At 36.8% G+C, this 18547-nt stretch overlaps 1 long non-coding RNA gene across 1 annotated transcript in view; it reads right to left on the reverse strand.

Moving 5' to 3' along the window:
- The window catches only part of LOC135434030 (uncharacterized), a 47047-nt gene that overhangs the window by 16667 nt on the left and 11833 nt on the right, over positions 1–18547 (reverse strand). Inside the window, exon 2 of the long non-coding RNA XR_010437169.1 lies at positions 5082–5132. This is a non-coding gene — a long non-coding RNA (uncharacterized LOC135434030). The remainder of the gene's footprint in view (positions 1–5081; positions 5133–18547) is intronic.

Below are 18547 nucleotides of genomic sequence, written 5' to 3' on the forward strand. Positions count from 1 at the left end.
TGTAGCACGAAGTTTGTGGTTCGAAACCCTGCTAAAAAATCGTTAGTAATATTTATATTTCTTTCATTGCATTCTCTCTCTTAAGCTTTATTTACATTTTACATTTATATGAACTCTTTCATAGCTCTTGTACGCATTTAATCGTAATGAAAATCTGTGTCTTTTGATTGCTGCAACGGAGCCCGGCCTAATGATAGACACGCTCAGCAAAACTGGCTCGAATGCGCCTTTTAGCTGGAAATTGAAATCGTGCCGGCGCGCCAGAGCTTTAATTAAAGTTGGTCTTAAAGTAACATGGCCTGCATTAGATCGCAGCGACTGGGACAACGCCTAAACCCAACAACAACAACAACTGTAATAAACATAACAACAACAAAAAATCACCCAAATTAAGCCAACGACTTTCGCCTGGTCAACCGCAAAAAATTGTTCGAGCAATTTGTATAGACTGAAATATAAAAAATTTAAGTAACCAAAAAAAAAAAAACAAGTGAATATTGGCAATAAATCTGTAGAGAAAAAGAAAACTGGTTGGGGTAGAAAGCACGCACCGCGACTCGGAAGCTGGGAAGCGTTGTGTCTTTGACCAGAAAGAAAGAAAGAAAGAAGCTGAAAAAAAAACCCCTCAAACAGGTTAATCTTAATGTGCAGCAAAGCCCATAAACAAACATAGATCTGGTTGGTATGCGAGATACCGCAACGCGTCATGTTACTTTTTTTTCTTTTTTTAGGGGTGGGGTGGGGAGGAGCTGAACAACTATTGCGTGAATCGACGGCTTCCGACAGCTTGACATGCAAATCAGTTTTTGGCAACAGAGCATAAATAATCCTTAACAACATTGGCATAAATGTTGCTGTTTCATAAACACCTGTTAATCGAGTCAAAAATAAATAAATAAAATAGCTCGAAATAAAAGCAGCCAAAACTTTCTCGTCGCAAAAATTGCTTGGGTCTAGACAAATTGAACTCTCACTTACTCCCACGCTAACACCTCACCTGACAAAGCTGTCCACTGAGAACCCAAAAACTGAGGCGTCAACACAACCTGACCATTAGATATACATATACACACACAAGATAATGAATGCGTAAAGCAAACCAAACAAATTTGTTGTAATGAGCAGCGGGCAGTTTGTTTATGTCTGGCAATTGGAGGTAGACGGAAATTTTGTTTATATACCCTGTAACCACTGGAAGTAGGTAAGAGAAGGGTTGTGCATACGCATGTAAATTCGAATTCTCCATATCTCTGCTTCCATCGAAATGCGATTTTCTTCGATAACTCTCCTCATTTTCTCACAATCGATAAATATCGATGTTCAGTCTACATTCTATGGACGTAAATCTGAAAAAATGAGCGTTAGAGACAAACAATATTGTACTTTCTTTTATAACATACAGAGCTTAAGAATACGTAATTTCTTTTCACACCTTTAGCAAAACCTTTCCCTATCTAAACCTTTCGCTATTCTTTCCCCAACTCAAAACAAAAAAACCTATGTTGAGTTTTTATTTACAGACAATTGAAGATCATCGTTGGGCCTTAATGTTGTATAATGATCGTACTACATCTTTCCCTATTTATACTTTTAACCATTCTTTTTGCAAATCAAAAGAAAAAGCCTAGGTTCAGCCTTCTTTTGGTATACGCAGGCAATTGAAGATCATCTTAGAGCACTGAATATTTCGTAAAGATCGGACCATAAAAACATGAGTTACTTAAGACTACATTTTCCATAGTTTGGCCTCAAGTGAAGAGGAGCCAAGAAACTTTAAATATTATTCACAGACATTTCCAACTCGGGTACAGGGTATCACTTGTGACTAACACTCACTTGTACAGTTTTCCAGTGGCTCAGTTTTCACTTTCACAGGCAGGCAGGCAGGCGAAAATCTTTGGCCCACATGGCAGCTGCGACAGACTTGTATTCTGATTGCAAGGCCTGCTTTCATTTTCATTGAACAAAAACTGAGACACCAAATGCGGCAATGTTGGCGTTGCGGCCAATTGCAACAGCAACGGCTGCAACTGACAACCGACTCGTGGCCTGGCCCGGCCCGGCCAGTTGCTTAACCCAATTTTGATATCATTTGGCTCGTGGGCTACGCAACTGTTGGCAAAAAGCTGTCGATGCGGCTTGAACGCATTTTTTGCTTTGCTTAAGCCAGAGCTAAACAAAAATCATGAGCTGCACCTGTCTGTGGGCAGCTGAAATATGAAAGGAATGCGTAGCTGGGCCAGCCTCAAGTTGGGAGCGCACAGTTCAATTGAACTGGTTCAGTATTTATTCATGTATTTGCCAGGTAAATTAAATAAATATTTGGCCAGCTATTGGATTTGATTTCCATAATAATTATGGAATAATTTCAGTTTATTTAAATGACAGCAAAATAAATAAATATTTCCATGCCTCACGTATGGAGCACACGCACACTGAAGCTTTGTGAGCTGAAAGCTCTGTTTAAGCAAGAATAAGCAGAACTTTTTCAAAGCTCACTAATACATAAATAATATGTATATGTATAATATACACAAATAAATGAATGAAATTGCTTGATCAAAACCTACATATTTGTGTTATTTTGGCAACTGATTCGAATGGTTAAATCTCTTAATTTCCTTGCCAGCACCTGCAAATACACATCGAAATGCTTGTGGCACGAAAACAGATGCCATCAAATGCAATTTCATTGAACCACAAAAAAAATTATACATACATAAATGAAAACAAACAACATGCATTTCAAAGGCTTAAGCAAATGAATGTGCGCACAGAATGTAAACAAAGTTTTGTGTTTGCTTAAAAATTAATGACTTTCAATTAAAATATGCATATTGAACAAATACAAATTGTGCGTATTAAAACAAAATACATGCATGCATATTAAATCTCCCTCGCTTTAAAAATTTGCAAAGACCTCACAATACAACAACAATCCACTCATTCGTTCGCCCAAAGCTACGGGGCCTTTGGGAGCCAACCAAAATTGTAGCTCAATAAATCAAAAATGAAATCTTTAATTAATCTTTGCAACAAATATGAAAAAAAAACTCGAAAAAAAAATTAAATAAATGGCATAGAGCTTAAATGAAATGCTCAAAGCAGAGAGCGGAAAACATAATAAATGATTTTTAATGTGGCTAATAAAAAAAAGGGCATTGCATTTTGCTTTGATGAGGTCGGTAAAAAGTGTGTATGCGAACATAGTTAAAAATATAATGGAACATGAGGAACAATAAAACATTTTGCTATAAAACTCTATTCATAAAAACTGCAGCTACAGCATCATTATAAGCATTATGCATAATTAAATAAAATTCTTTATTTTTTATTTATTTTTATTTATTTTTTTTGGTTCCCACCAGACGACGGCAGAGCTGCTCAGGGTCACATGTGTGCGATCGCGAATCGAGTTAGTCGCCAAGTTCCTAAGAATAACTCAGACTCGGTCGCAGTCTCAGACCCAGCTCTGCCCCTGCATCTGCCCCTGCTCTATACTCATTCCACATAATTCAATTTTCAATTCAACGTGACGCTAAAAGCTTCATTTACAGTTATTATTGTCTGTCTATAGAGTATTTGCAAATGTATTCATGTTATGCATATGCATTCATATGCATACACTCGCGAATACTCGTTTAGTATTTATTTTTATTTTTTTTATATTGAGATGTTCTCGCAGCAGTACTTATCTTTAAACTCTTACGTCAGACATAACCCTTAGAATATGGCACGTCAATATGGCTGTGAATGGGTTTTTTATTCACTTTATTCGCAATGAGTATTACGAGAATTGCATGTGCAATGGGCCGCTTGGCGGGCAACAATTTCATGTTCACGTTGCTTTGAGACCTGTGTTAGTACATGTTTTTATTATAAGCTGACTTTAATGTCAGTGAACTGTAAATAATATATGTTATTTAAGTTTAAGAAGTTTTTACGCCCCATTTAACTTTAAGGTTATCGTTTTGCGTAATGAATGTATTTTAAATATGTATATTCAAACTTATTCAGATCTTTTTATTCTATATGCACATCCGAAAGAGTATATACATACATATATTCTGGATCAGAATCAATTAACTTAAAAGTTTCTTGACCCAGAATAATTATAATTAGTTTAAGACATTTTCCAAAACCTTTCTTCCTTATTTAAGGTGAATTTTGTATATAAAAAATGTATACATACATATGTAAACTATTCAAAAATTTAGATAATCCGGAAGTCCGAATGTTTTTTATTGACTTGTGAAAACTTTTAAATAAACTTCACCTTTAGTTGAAAATTTCGCAAATGAAACTTTTTTGCATGTTAAACTGAAAACTCGATCCGAAGCTTTCAAATTAGCGAGGGACTACTGTATCAGCAACAAGTATGCCTGATAAATTCTTATCAAATTCGACAAGATCTCTTGTTAAAAGAACTTTTTTTTGAATGGCAGGACACATAAATAACTTTGAAATAATTTCATTACCTCAACAAAGCTGCCAAGCTTTTCAAATAATAAATCAACAGCCTGAGCTGCTTCCACTTCTCTCATTTTTTTTGCGAATTCTCTATTCAGAATGCAATTTAAAGATTCTCCGAATTTTGAGTAAGCGAGAAGGCAACTTGGCAGGTAGATACAAAACACAAAAAAAAAACTCCAAAACAAAACCTCAACAAACTTCAGAGTTCGAAAAGCATCATAAATTATGTCAGAAAGTTAAACTACAATTAGAAGCCACACAAAGTGCGGAGCTAGGGAGGGTTCAGCAAGGGGGAGGCGGGAAGGGGAGGGGGTTGTGCCACGTGAGGTTTACCCAACAAGTGCACACATTTCAAGATTTTAACGAGCTTTTCAACGTCGCGAAGACTAATTATTAGTGGAGCCCCGTGAAATGGAAGTTCACAAACTTGCGGATCATACATTTATGTGATACGTGAGTAAATGAATGCAATAGTCAAGCGGAGTTGTCACATAAAATGACGAAATTTAGTGCGTCACGTAAAATGCACAACCCAATTAAATAGTCGCAAATGGATTTGGGTTAAATGAGAACAGTTAAATGAAGATTTGAAAGCGGGGGGAACTTACATTTCCGCAAGCGCACAAATGGCACAAGACAAAGTCGAGAAGTCGTCAAATCTGGAAAGAAAGAGAGGAAAAAGCAAACATTTAGCATAAATTAAATACATATTACAATCTAAAACAATTTGCTAAAAATAAAAACTTTTTTCAAGCGAAAAAAGACGAAGATTTATCTAACAAAAACTGCGCATTGCGCGCGCAACGAACGGAAGCGACTGCACACAGATATCGTACCAGACAAAGTACATATATGTACTATATACACATCTTATAATATGTTTGTATATATACATAAACAAATTAGTCGCGGCTTTTGTTATCTTTATTTTTTTTGTGAAGCCGCCATTTGAGGCGGAACACAAGTTCAAGGTGAGCTGGGGGAAAAACTTTGAGTTCATTAAAATTAATTTAAAGCTGCGCTGAGAATTACGCTAAATGACTGCAAGTCAGACTAACTGACTGATCAATCAGTTAGTCAATCATAGAGAACAACGTAATATGACTGCTAGTCAGTCAGTAAGTCAATCAGTCAATCAGTCTGTCAGTCCGCCATTCAATCGGAGAAACCTACGTAATATGACTGCTAGTCAGTCATATAGTCAATCAGTCTGTCAGTCGGCCTTTAAATCAGAGAGAATTTTGTAATATTACTTCTAGTCAATCAATCAGTAAATCAATCAGAAAGAACTAAGTAATATGACTGCTTGTCAGTCAGTTAGTCAATCAGTCTGTCGGTTCGTCAATCAGTCTGTCGGTTCGTCAATCAGTCTGTCAGTCAGTTAGTCAATCAGAGATTGAATCAGACTGCTAGTCAGCAAGTCAGTCAATCAGTGAGTTCATCAGTCAGTCAATCAGAGTGAACAAATTATGACTGCTAGTCAGTCAGTTAGTCAATCAGTCACTCACTCAGTCAGTCAGTCAATCAGTGTTGTTGAGTTTGTCTCTAGGCTTTTCTCATTAATCTCTCAATTAAATGCAAATTTTTTAATTATTTAAGAACACACTGCAAATTGAATTGTGTGCGCCTCGAAGCGAGACCTACCGCAGTTGTAGTCAGATTCGAGTGAACTCTTTTATTCCCAGCCCCTAACCCCCTCCGCCTCCTATCTCCCTTCTGCAATCTGCTGGCTGTCTGTCCTGGCTGGTATTAAATTTCCAACTCATTAAAATTTTGCGCACTGTGTGCGAAAAACTGGCGTCCAAAACCAGCAGCAGCAAAAGTAGCTGCGGCATGAGAAATAATTATATGGTCGCAGTACCCTGTGGTGGAGTTGTCTCTCAGCCCCTTTCCCTCTCACCCTCTCTCTCCCCATCTCTATAGAGAGCGAATTTACAGAGTGTTTGCATTTGCGCTTTTGCCCTGGCAAATGGAAAAATGACGCAGCTTGTCACTCATAAATGAAGCGCATACAAGAAAAAACTGGAAAAGATTTACATTTCATATAGTCAAAGCTTGAATTCCCTACAATATAGTTATATGTTTATTAGGGAAAGATTATTAGAGGATTTAAACCATCAAATTTGGAATATTTTTTTAAGAATAAAACGATAGTTTTAGATAAAGTTTAAGATGGATTCATCATAACAAAGATTTTACTTCTTGAATTTAAAAAAAGAAAACTTTTAAGACAAAATATATCTCTTTATTTATAAAGCTTCACAATTATCGAGTTTCCATTGAAACAGAAAGCCAAAACTAGCCCCTTCCTTCTCCCAATGTGTTACATGTCTCGTAAGAAGCTGAGAATGCCCGATGCGAAGGGTATGAGCACTTGTGCGCAGTGCATGCTGCAGCTTGATAACTTAATGGAGTGCAATGTTCTTCGCGGCAACTACACTCAATTATACGGCTCAATTATTCATGTAAGTTCAATAAAACCTTTGACTTGAACTTAATAAATGATTCACTTTGAAATTCTGGCATATTATTGATAACAATTGTTTGCGAACGACCGGAAGTGACCGCGCGACCGGAAGATAAAAATGTGTACGAAGCTCTAGAGCAATCTAATCGTAGCACACAAGCTGACGTCACTTGGCTATCATATACATATAATACTCTATAATACACTATACATATATTTGCAGCAATAAAATTGGAAAGTAATATGTACACAAAATTGGAAGATTGCGTCAGTCAATCGACAACCCACACAAAGACAGCTAAAACGCAAAAAACAAAACAAATAAAAAATTGCGCCAAATTAAGCGTCAGGTTTCTTGCTCTCAGTCCGTCTCTTTCTACTGGCATATAGCCCTCTCGCTCAGCTGCAGCTTGTTGCTGGTCCGAGAAGTGCTTACAAAAGGTCAGCCGCACACAATTTGCCACAAGCACTCGAGACAATAGCGAAGCGAAAACATAAAATAAAATAAAATAAAACTAATAACAAAACGTAGCAATAATACAAAATTAGAAGCTTGTGTCTAAATTAAACGGTTTTTGTGCCCTCCATTACATAATTGCCAAAAGGGGTATGCCTGACGCATCAGCTTAACAAGTCTATGACAGTTAACCTAACTATGAATTGTATTGTAGATATTTTCTTTTTAATTTTATGATTAATTGAATATTAGCAGCAATTAATTTGATACTCAAATATTTTTGGCTATAATTATGGAGGTTTTTTTTTAAAGAAACCATGTTTGAACAGCTATGTATTTAAATTTAATTTTTAATTAATATTTCCAATTAAAAAAGTTATTTTTGTGAGTTTCAAATATTTGATTTTTTCAACATTTTCAACAAACATTATGTTTGACTAGAAATGTTGGCAATATTTTATACTATTATTCTTTATTCTTTTTAAATTAAACAAACAAAATATTATCGCCAAGAAATTTCTTTTTAAGATTATTTTTAACTATTAATATTTTAGAAATTATTTTAAAATTAGACTAAGAAAATAATTTCAGCTAGAAATTAGATATTAGGAATATTTTTAATATATTGACTATTTTCATATTAAAAATATTTTGTAATATTATTTTAAAAAAAATTTTGTTTAGATATATTTAAATTCTCCTGTAGATATAGCAGATATTTTTATGAAATAACCAAATTCCCATTTACCGATTTCCCCGAACATTCGTATAGAACCTATATGATAAAGTATTTCCGCCATATAAGGTATTTTACTTAAATCTAAAAGGCATAATGAAGCTATGCGACTTTGGTTAAGAAATAAAAATCCAACATTACACAGATTGTCATATGATATAGTAAAGCGATCTAAACCGATTTAAGGCCTTGCACATTTGCTGACTATACTAAAATATCCACTATTGGGATAAATCTAATAGATCTTATGACATCACACTTATTTGTCGATATAGTATACAGGGTATCCTCAGCTTGACTAGCTACGATCTTAACACTGCCGTCTTGGCTGATTTCTTGTTATGCTTTTGGCAACTTGGACGACGACAAGCCCTTATTTGTGCTCCGTTGTCTGATGGAAAACAAATGCTGGCCAAAGAGTCGAAGACGATGTCGACGCAACGTTTATAAGCTGGATTAGTGCCATGTTTGGGGCGTGTACCGACAACATCGTCGTCGTCCTGGGCTAAAAGGCGGGCAATTAATTTTTAAATGGCTTAGACGAAACTGACTGCCTTTGGGTGTTATTAGAAAAGTTCGTTTTTATGGCGCAGAAAAACTGCTTGAAAATTGTCAATTAGTAAAGTGCCAAGGCAGGGAAAAGCTAAGAAAAAAAAGGAAAAAAAATACGGGAAGAATGCTGCAATTGACAGCAAAAGCAACGACTGCGCAATGCTCTATAAACTGGGCAAAAGGAGCTCAAGACTTGTTTTGATTATTTGACCCTTGAACTAGGTATTGAATTTTGCAATTTATGGACACGTGTCCATAATATATCTGTTGTCAATTTTATAAAAGGTCTGCCCAGCACTTAACCGATCTATATATCGATTTTTTCCCTTGCCTGCCCACCTTGACCATGCAAACTTTTGAAGTCTCAATAATATGCAATCAGGCAGGCCTCAGAACTTGCCACAAAACCTATACACACACTTTCTCCCCTCGCGAACAGCGTATAAATACAACCACAAAACCAGCTAAATGAAGCCAATTTGGCTATAGAAAAGCAGAGTTTTGGGCTGGAGAACAAACGGGCAACAGTTGTTTTCTTGACCAGCCAATTGAGTACAACTTGCATTTTTATGATGTTTAATCTAAATTTTTACGACCTGGATACATTTTACGGCACAGGCTCGGTCCGGCGGCTGCCATTTGCCTAACGAGCGGACAGCTCGAAACTCGTTACAAACAAAAACAAAAAATATTGCCCGGCGGTTGCGCATTTATTTATTTATTTAAAGCCTGCGCTGCCTGGGCAGCAATTTGTTTTGATTCAATGAAATATCAAAAACGTGACCCAAGTGCACTTCCCTAAAAACAAAAAACTCAAAACAAATTAGGGTGCTTTTTCAGTCGGGAGTGCACGACTTGGAGATATGCTGCATATAGTGTCACGCATGCCGCTTGCTGCTTCTTCTTCTCGTAGATCTATGCTAGGAAAAATGTGCCTTAAATAACTTGGGAATTTATTTACCAATCTTAATGAAATTTTCAGGGCTTCAATATGGCATACAAAAGTGCGTGTATACTAAAGCTCAAAGCTCTAACTTTAAAAATTCTCGAGGAAATAGATACGTATCAGATAATTGAAATATTCCCCATACCCAATATCGGTATATTTAGGTCTTGTAATTTTCGAGTTATGCTTAAGAAGTCATGTCTCAAAATCAGCTCAAAATCATTATACCCATTTTCAACAAGTTTAGGGCATAAAAAACCCTAAAAAACAAATGAATCCAGGCAATATTTTAGCGTCTTCGTGTGCGGCTGGACGTAAGGTAGGGTAGCATTGAGGTCTCCGCGCGCTGTGGGCACTTGGGAAAATCGGCACTTAAATGTATGCAAATTGCATTTAGCCAAATTGAGCGTTAACGTTAACCCAAGCACGTGCGAATGATTGAGCCAGAGCGAGGCGAGTGGCAGCGCATCTGATTCAGATACAGATACGAATACATAGATAGAGATAGCTTCTTATCGGCAAAACGCAACTGATTGATGGGCATTCGCTGATAACTAATCATGATTAGAAACGTCTGCTGTTGCTGACTCAATTGATAAGCAGCCAAATACGGAAGAGTCAGCATATGCATTCGATGCCATTCGCTCCTCGAGCCTGTAAGAGAGCGAGAGAGGATGAGTGGAAGCCAGCTACTTGACACCCGCTTTAATCGTGTTCAAGTGGCCAGTTAATCCTGCCACTTCCGCTGTGCAAGGAAATCAGCAAGCATTAAGCCAGGCGTCTGAATACTTCATCATATGCATTGCACTTCCGTGCGAATGTCCTTCAAGTGCTGCCTTAGACGAGGGTTATTCAAAGAATATTAAAGAAGCTGTGACAATTCAGTGTAGGTTAACTCACTAATACACCGTTCATATCTACACTTCTAAACACTGTTTATAAATATGTATATTTATTTATTGGCTAACTTATTGTGTTAAAACACACATTTTTTCCGCAATTTCTCTAACAGTATTTATATATATTTCTGTAAAAAAAAACAGTATTGACAACTCTTTATTTTAGATTAGCTTAATGATAACGAAACTTATCAACACTAGTTATTTTTATAAAAAGCAATATAAATCTTTAAGAAACCATAAATTTCCACAAGAACTGTAAGCGTATAAATATATTCAATTATATTAATATATTATAATACATGGAAAATCCATGACTCAAATGAACTTTAAGCTAAAATCAGTGTTGAGAAGTATCTAATAAGTAAACTAAGCTGTTGCTTATCACTGCTGTTCGCTTGTAATTAAGCATTCATGCCAGTCATATATATAACAATAGTTATCTTGATAAATTCAAAAGGTTCAAAAAATAATGAAATATATATAGAAATATATAGAGGAACTTCAAGGTTCGAGCCCCACGCTAGTGTACTATATTATACAGACGCCTAAGATGCCAGCGCCATGTTTAGACTTGTAGATCTTTATGGCAATACTTGTATCAGTCTAGGAATGATGATACGAATGTTTTTTATGATCGTATGACAGTTCCCGCTTTTTAAAAACAATTTTTACATTAATTCATTTGGCCTTCCCTCTTTGATCCATCTGATCTTTTCATCTGTCATAATTTCACCAAGCCAATCTAAAGATCTTTATCAAAGCAAAACTGTTAACGTCTCTCACCTTTCTGTTGATTTAATGACCTAATGAGCCCAATTAAGTTTTTCTAATGCCACTCAAGATTTCTGTTATAATTTATGAACTCTCTAGCACACATATCTGCCGTTAACTGCAATAAATAATGTGATCGCAGATTATGGCATATCGGCTATTTGATTTGCTTAGCTCATCCGGCTACGAGCACAATTCTTCCGCCCGCACATGGCAATTGGCATGCTCGTCGATCTTGGCCCATTACATGCAACTCGGAATGGCTTTGCCAACACGCTCCATAGAGTCCTCCGGCAAAACTGTCTCCACTTTTATGCGCTAACCATAAAACACAATTGAGGCAAAAGAAAAAAATGTACACCACAATTGGCAGATGGGCTGCTTTTTATACCCTGAACCCATTGAAAATGGGTAAAGAGGGTATAATGTATTTGTGCAAATGTATGTAACAGGCAGAAGCATCTCCGTCCCCATAAAGTATATATATTCTTGATCAGCATCAATAGCCGAGTCGATCTTGCCATGTCCGTCTGTCTGTCTGTCCGTATGTATGAACGCAAAGATCTCAGAACCTATAAGAGCTAGAGACTTGAAATTTTAGCTGTAGGTCCTTCTAGTCCCCGCGCAGATCGAGTTTGTCGATAACTTCCGATAGTCGATAACTTTCCCCGTTTCCAAGTAATCGAAATCCTGTTTTTTGGCCATTTCGATAAATAATATGAGCTACAGTCACCAAACTTGACATGTAGCTTTTAGAATAGTATATATATATCAAGTATCTTTCATTTTATACCTATCGCGAGTTGGAAGAAGAGGATACAGGGTATCCCCTAGTCGGGAACTCCCGACTAAAACCTCTTGTTTTTTTTTAGGATTTGGGTCTGGAGTCTGGGCAGAGGCCACTTGGTCGCGACCACAGAAGTGACTTAACTGGCTTTAAGCCCGACTTCGATGTGCTCCGCCGTCGCGTCGCATCTCTATTTCAGTTCAAACTCCACTACACATGCCATGTCTAGATGACACTTGACTGAATATTTATGGCCACAAATGGAGCGAAAATAAAATCGCCAAGTCACGGGCGGACGCGAATGCGAACAACTGCGGGCGGACACACATGGCGTTGTCTGCGCTGGCGACGGCGATGGCCATGTCGATGGATGCCTTTGTCTGGACTTGGGGCCACATGGAAGACATGCCCTTTTTGGGCGTGCTCTAACTGTTTGCCCCAGCTGCGGCTCAGCGGCCGCTTTTGTAGCTTTGTGGCACACACAAAGACAGAACCTCACACAATACCGTTAGCCGCCTGACCGGGCCCAAAAAAAAAATAAAAATAAAAAATGAATAAGCGGAAGAAACAAAACCTGATGACTGCCCCATTGGGGCTTTGGGCTATGGTTTTAAGCTTGTGGTTTTGATATACCCTGTAAATGTGTCTGGGCAACAGGCTGAGGATGGTATATGAACAGAGTATATAAATACTCTAGAACAGGTTGATCTGCCTGTCTGTGTGAAGGCTTGATCTAAAAAGAGTTATGGGTTGCATCCCAATTTCCTAATATCGATAATTATCGATTCTGAAATAAGGTTATTTAAGAATAAATCGAGAATTTTATAGTATATGTATATCTACAAATTTCGATTCTTAAACAAGGCTTTTAAAGCATAACTCGAGGATTATAAGAGCTACAGGCACCAAATATAGTATGTGGACTCTTTTATAGTATAGACATATCCCAAAAATTTCACTTCTCAGATAACTCCCACATTTCCCCAACGAAAAAGTTAGGATATCGCCTAAGGCTTTTGTATATGCACACATTTGCATGGCATATTTAGGCCCTCAAAAATTAAGAACAATTAAATATACACATAAGTTGAAGTCTATTTACAGAGTATCTGCCCGTTGAGCAATTACGTTTTTCCATTTTTTTTTCTGACTGTTTCGTGATCTTTATCCATATCTGTGCACTTAGCTTTATGTAGGCACATGGAAATATTAACAAATATTTACGCTTATTTATGTGGCCTTTGTTTTATCAGTTTGTTTATACAATGATTATGCTGCCAGAGTCGGGCAAAGCAGGCCCCAAGCCAAACATATTCCGGTCGCTTTCCAGCTTTAAGTCTGGGCACTCGGTACTTGGCGCTGATTTGCCATCAACCCGGTACCAGCCAAGCCAAGCCAAGCAAACCAAACCAAACCAGGCAAATATGTAATGAAGCATAAGCAATTATGATAATGTCGTTTGTGTTTACGTTCCGTTCCATATTTTTATACCCTGAACCCATTGAAAATGGGTAAAGAGGGTATAATGTATTTGTGCAAATGTATGTAACAGGCAGACGGAAGCATTTCCGACCCCATAAAGTATATATGTATATTCTTGATCAGCATCAACAGCCGAGTCGATCTAGCCATGTCCGTCTGTCTGTTCGTCCGTTTGTATGAGCGCAAGGATCTCACAACCTATAAAAGCTAGAGAATTGAAATTTTAGCTGTAGGTCCTCCTAGTCCCCGCGCAGATCGAGTTTGTTTCCGATAGTCGATAACTTGCCCCGTTTCCAAGTAATCGATAAAAATCGATATTGAAATCCTATTTTTTGGGCAATTTCGGTAAATAAAATGAGCTAGAGTCACCAAACTTGACATGTAGTTTCTAGAATAGTATATATATATCAAGTATCTTTCATTTTATACCTATCACCCGTTGGAAGCAGAGGGTTCAGGGTATCCCCTAGTCGGGAGCTCCCGACTAGAACCTCTTACTTGTTTATGTTATTTTTGTTGTTGTTAAAGCTTATCAGCGACAAACGACTCGAGTGAGCAGCGAGCAGCCTCCGAATTGTTGACTAAAGTGAAAAATATGAAAGCCAGTTGTCCACGAATTGATATGCTCTTTCTTGACTATTTTAGTATAAATAATAATAATAAAGAACACTCTTTCATGCATATTCTGTAAGTAAACTGTTTAAGTTCGAGGCTAGAATCTAGATTTTGCTAGACTTTTAAGCTAAACAAAACAAAAACAACTGAAACTTGTTTTCACTTTTTTTTTTGCTTTTGCCAAGCTCAGCTTAATCAGCTAGCTGACAAAAACAAATGTTCACAGAAAAAATATACATATATTTATAGTTGATTATAATAACCTCTGAACCGCAGCTCAATCAGTTCGCTTGCAAAAGTATTTTCACACAGAAATTGTACAATTTTCAATTTATTTTATTTTCGGTCTCAACTTTTGCTGAATGTTACGTAAAACACGCGCCGCATTGCCAGAGAACTGTAACAAATTCAATTTTTTCTTGGCTTTTTTGCTGTGGCACAATCCTAGCGGGCCACGCCTCCAACAGGTAGCAGCAATTTCAAAGTATTTCAACAAGTTTTGCGGTGGCAGCCAAAATACGGACACCCATTGGCAATTTATGCAAATCAAAAGTGAGAAACTCTAGCTCCAACCGAGAATTGAGTGGGGTCTCCTCCACTTTGGCATTTGGCTTTCGGCCTGGCGTACCACTTGAATTAAGCCATTGGCCTGCAGGCACAAGCGGCTCGAAGTAAATTAAAATTGACAAAAAGTAGCAGCTCTCTTTCTTTCTCCACAATCTGTTAACCATCAAAGTTCGCCTGGAGGGGTCTCTCGCCCAACTATTTCTCTGGCAATGGACCCCAGCGAGACTTGAAAACTCAAGCGTTTATCTAAAGTTCAACAACTTATGCAAATGTGTGTGTGTGTGTGTGTGCGTGTGTGTCGATGAGTGTGTGCTTCAATCAATGCTGTGCTTATAAAACACACTCACACTTGCATATCAACACTCAGATGTGCAGGAATGTTTTGTCGGGTTCATAAACTATGCACATGTCTTTCATGTGTTTATACCCTTTCTTAAAGAGTTATCAGTTTGTCATATTTCTCTCCTAAAGAGTTGACACTTGTATGGCAATTGTAAATATTATTATTAATGGGATTCGATACCTAAGCCTTATGCTCAGCGTGCCGACTCTTATCCCACTATATACAAATTTTTAATAATTAATATGATGTCTTAATACTTAGGCCAGTTTGAGACTCGAATGTACATACTTCAGTTTTTATAGCGACTAAATATGGGATATAGTTAGAAAAATATATATATCAGAATTTTAACTGATGTTTCAGCTCTTGAGTTCTTGTCTCAATTCCAAGACTAGCCTGGGATTCGATCCCGTTTTCTTCATTTCTAGATTAAGCTACTAAATCTGGGATATAGTTAGAAAAATATAAATCAAAATCTTAACCGTTTCAGCGCTTGAGTTTTTCTCTTAATACTTAGGCTAGTCTGGGATTCGAACCAACATCCTTCATTTTCTTATAGCGACTAAATCTGGGATATAGTTAGATAAATATAAATAAGTAGTTTAGCTGATGTTTTAGCACTTGAGCTTATGTCTTTTTTCTAGGACTAGTCTGGGATTCGAACCCGCATCCTTCATTCTTATAATTAGCGACCAAATCAGGGATAAAATTAGAAAAATATATATAACAGAACTTTAACTGATCTTTGTCTTAATACTTGGACTAGTCTGAGATTCGAACCTGCATCCTTCATTTTTAGATTAAGCTTCTAAATATGGGATATAGTAGAAAAATATAAATCCGAATTTGAACTATTATAATATTTCAGCATTTGAGTTTTTGTCTTAATACGTAGACTAGTCTGAGATTCCTTCCCATTTTGTTGCCCAAATATGTGGATCATTTAGATATCTACTCATCTACTTATTCCTATATCAATAAAATTTTCAGTTAACCAAATCTGGGATTAACATCTTATCATGTCCCAAAACTAACATGTTTAATAAAAAGAGTATTTAATCTTCGGCAGCCCGTAGATAGTTGTTCCTGCTTTTTCTTGGCACACACTACAATTGTATATCATTTTTTTTTTATAAGTTATCTTGAATCTTGTTATGAGTACACACACACATAATCTTTATGCTGTGCTTGTAGTTCTCTTCATGATTAATGTATATGTGTGTTAGTGTGTGTGTGTGTGTGTGAGCTGTGTGTGTCCAGTGCATTTGGAAGCGATTAGTCATGAATGTTTGTTGTTGTTTTTGTTATTGTTGGCGACGCTCTTGAAATTGTCGGACGTTTCAATGTTGACTGCCCGAATAAGCGGCTTAGGCACTGGCAAAAGCGCAAAGGTTAAGTCAATTGAAGTGGAAAAGCCAACAAAAGGGTCAAAAAAAAAAATATATCCACTTGGAAAACATTGACAATTGTTATCAATTGTCACATGGAATTGGGATTGATTGAGTGCGAGCAGAAAAGTTGACACAATGCAGTAGCCGTTTTTTTTTTCTGCTCGAAGTGAGTTTTCATTAGAAATGACGAGAAGCTAAAGAGAAAAGAACTTGACAATCTTAAGTAACTTACAAGTTTATAGTGCAATCTTTTTGAAAATTTCAGGGCTTTAATATGTAACAATAAGATGTGTGCATACCGAAGCGCAAGGGTCTAGCTTTAAGCAATAATTGTTTTTTTAATTTTGGCGGAACGTTGTGAGTACTTAAAAAAGTGAAATATTCTCACTCTGTGTACACTATAAATAAAACTTTATACCAATTTTGGTGTATCTAGCATTCATAATCCTCGAGTTATGCTAAAAAGAAAACAGTCTGCCGTGAGGTCTTTATCGCAGCTCTTGAGGCTAATCCACAAGGTACACCAAGGTACGTATTCTTATACGAAAAGGGTTCGAAATTGTTTTATAAAACGGCGACCGTATCAACTGACAACTGATAAAAACAACCAGAATAACGAATGGCATATAAAATGCGCATTAACCCATAAAAATCGATCACAATTGCCAGTCGAATGAGCTTATTAATAAACCACTTGTTCAAATACGTTAAATATAAAAAACTATCTATAAACGAATAACAGACACCATAAACAAAAAGCGACGAATTGAATTACTTCAGCTGAAAATTGAATTGAATATAAACTAGGCGAATACGAGTATTTCACAAATAGAAGCTTTTACTTGAATATCCTGTACAAAAATATGTGAGGAGGTTTGGTTAATGTGTGTGTATCAGGCAGAGATCCATTTAAAAGGCACAGCATCAATACAAATAAGTCCTTAAACTGGGCTACAGGGTATCATTAAGTCAAGCTTACTTTACTACATGTTAATACATATCTAATTATACAAAGCTTAAATATATAATTTGTATAAAACAGGCAGAGATCCATTTAAAAGGCACAGCATCAGTATAAATAAGTCTATTAGCATTACAGGGAATTATTAAGTCGAGCTTACTTTACTACATGTTAATACAAATCTAATAATACAAAGCTTATATATATAATGTGTATGAAACAGGCAGAGATCCATTTAAAAGGGAGAGATCCATTTAAATAAGTCTATTAGCATTACAGGGAATTATTAAGTCGAGTATACTTGACTAAATGTTAATACAGATCTAATGATACAAAGCTTATATATATAATGTGTATGAAACAGGCAGAGATCCATTTAAAAGGCACAGCATCAGTATAAATAAGTCTAATAGGACTACAGGGTATCATTAAGTCGATTATACTTTGCTACATGGTAATACAGAGCTAATGATACAAAGCATATTTATGTATATTGAATTTTTTCTATTCAAGTATTTTAGTATTATAGGATATCCACTTGGTCTAACATCCTCCCACTCTCTCTCTCTCTCTTTGTCTTTCCCTCTTTTTGCCTGTCCCTCTCTATCTCCCTCTCTTTCTACTCTACAGTGTTTCATTTGAATATGAGCTTAATTCGAAACTTAATGCAAGTGTTTCAAGTGCTGCTTAAAAACAATTATAAAGAGCTTAACTCAACAGAACGAGTACCAACTCCGGGAAGTGCTGATCCGAGCTATTTGCGTTTGAACTTGACCTTTTTTTTTTTGTTTTTTGCTTTTGTTGTTGTTGTGGGCATGGTCGGAATGCACTTAACCACTGCGCACTGTGGCTTGGCAGTTGGCTGAAAGTGGCCTTTGCAGTAGCTGTTAATAGCATAAGCATCGTCGTCATTCGTCATTATATGCATTGGCCTGGCCCGCCCCAATGTCTGACGGTAAGTAGCTGAGTCTAAGCCGCTTACCAGAGACGAATGGACACACGGACGGATGGATGGACGGACGGATGGATGGACGGATGGATGAATGTACGGACGGACGGACAAACGGAGGACAGTTGAGGAGCATTTGCAGTGACCA

Source organism: Drosophila montana, unplaced genomic scaffold (assembly GCF_035044405.1).
Source record: "Drosophila montana isolate Dmon_TW-CO22-7 unplaced genomic scaffold, ASM3504440v1 contig_3257_1, whole genome shotgun sequence".
NCBI classification, from domain to species: Eukaryota; Metazoa; Arthropoda; class Insecta; order Diptera; family Drosophilidae; genus Drosophila; species Drosophila montana.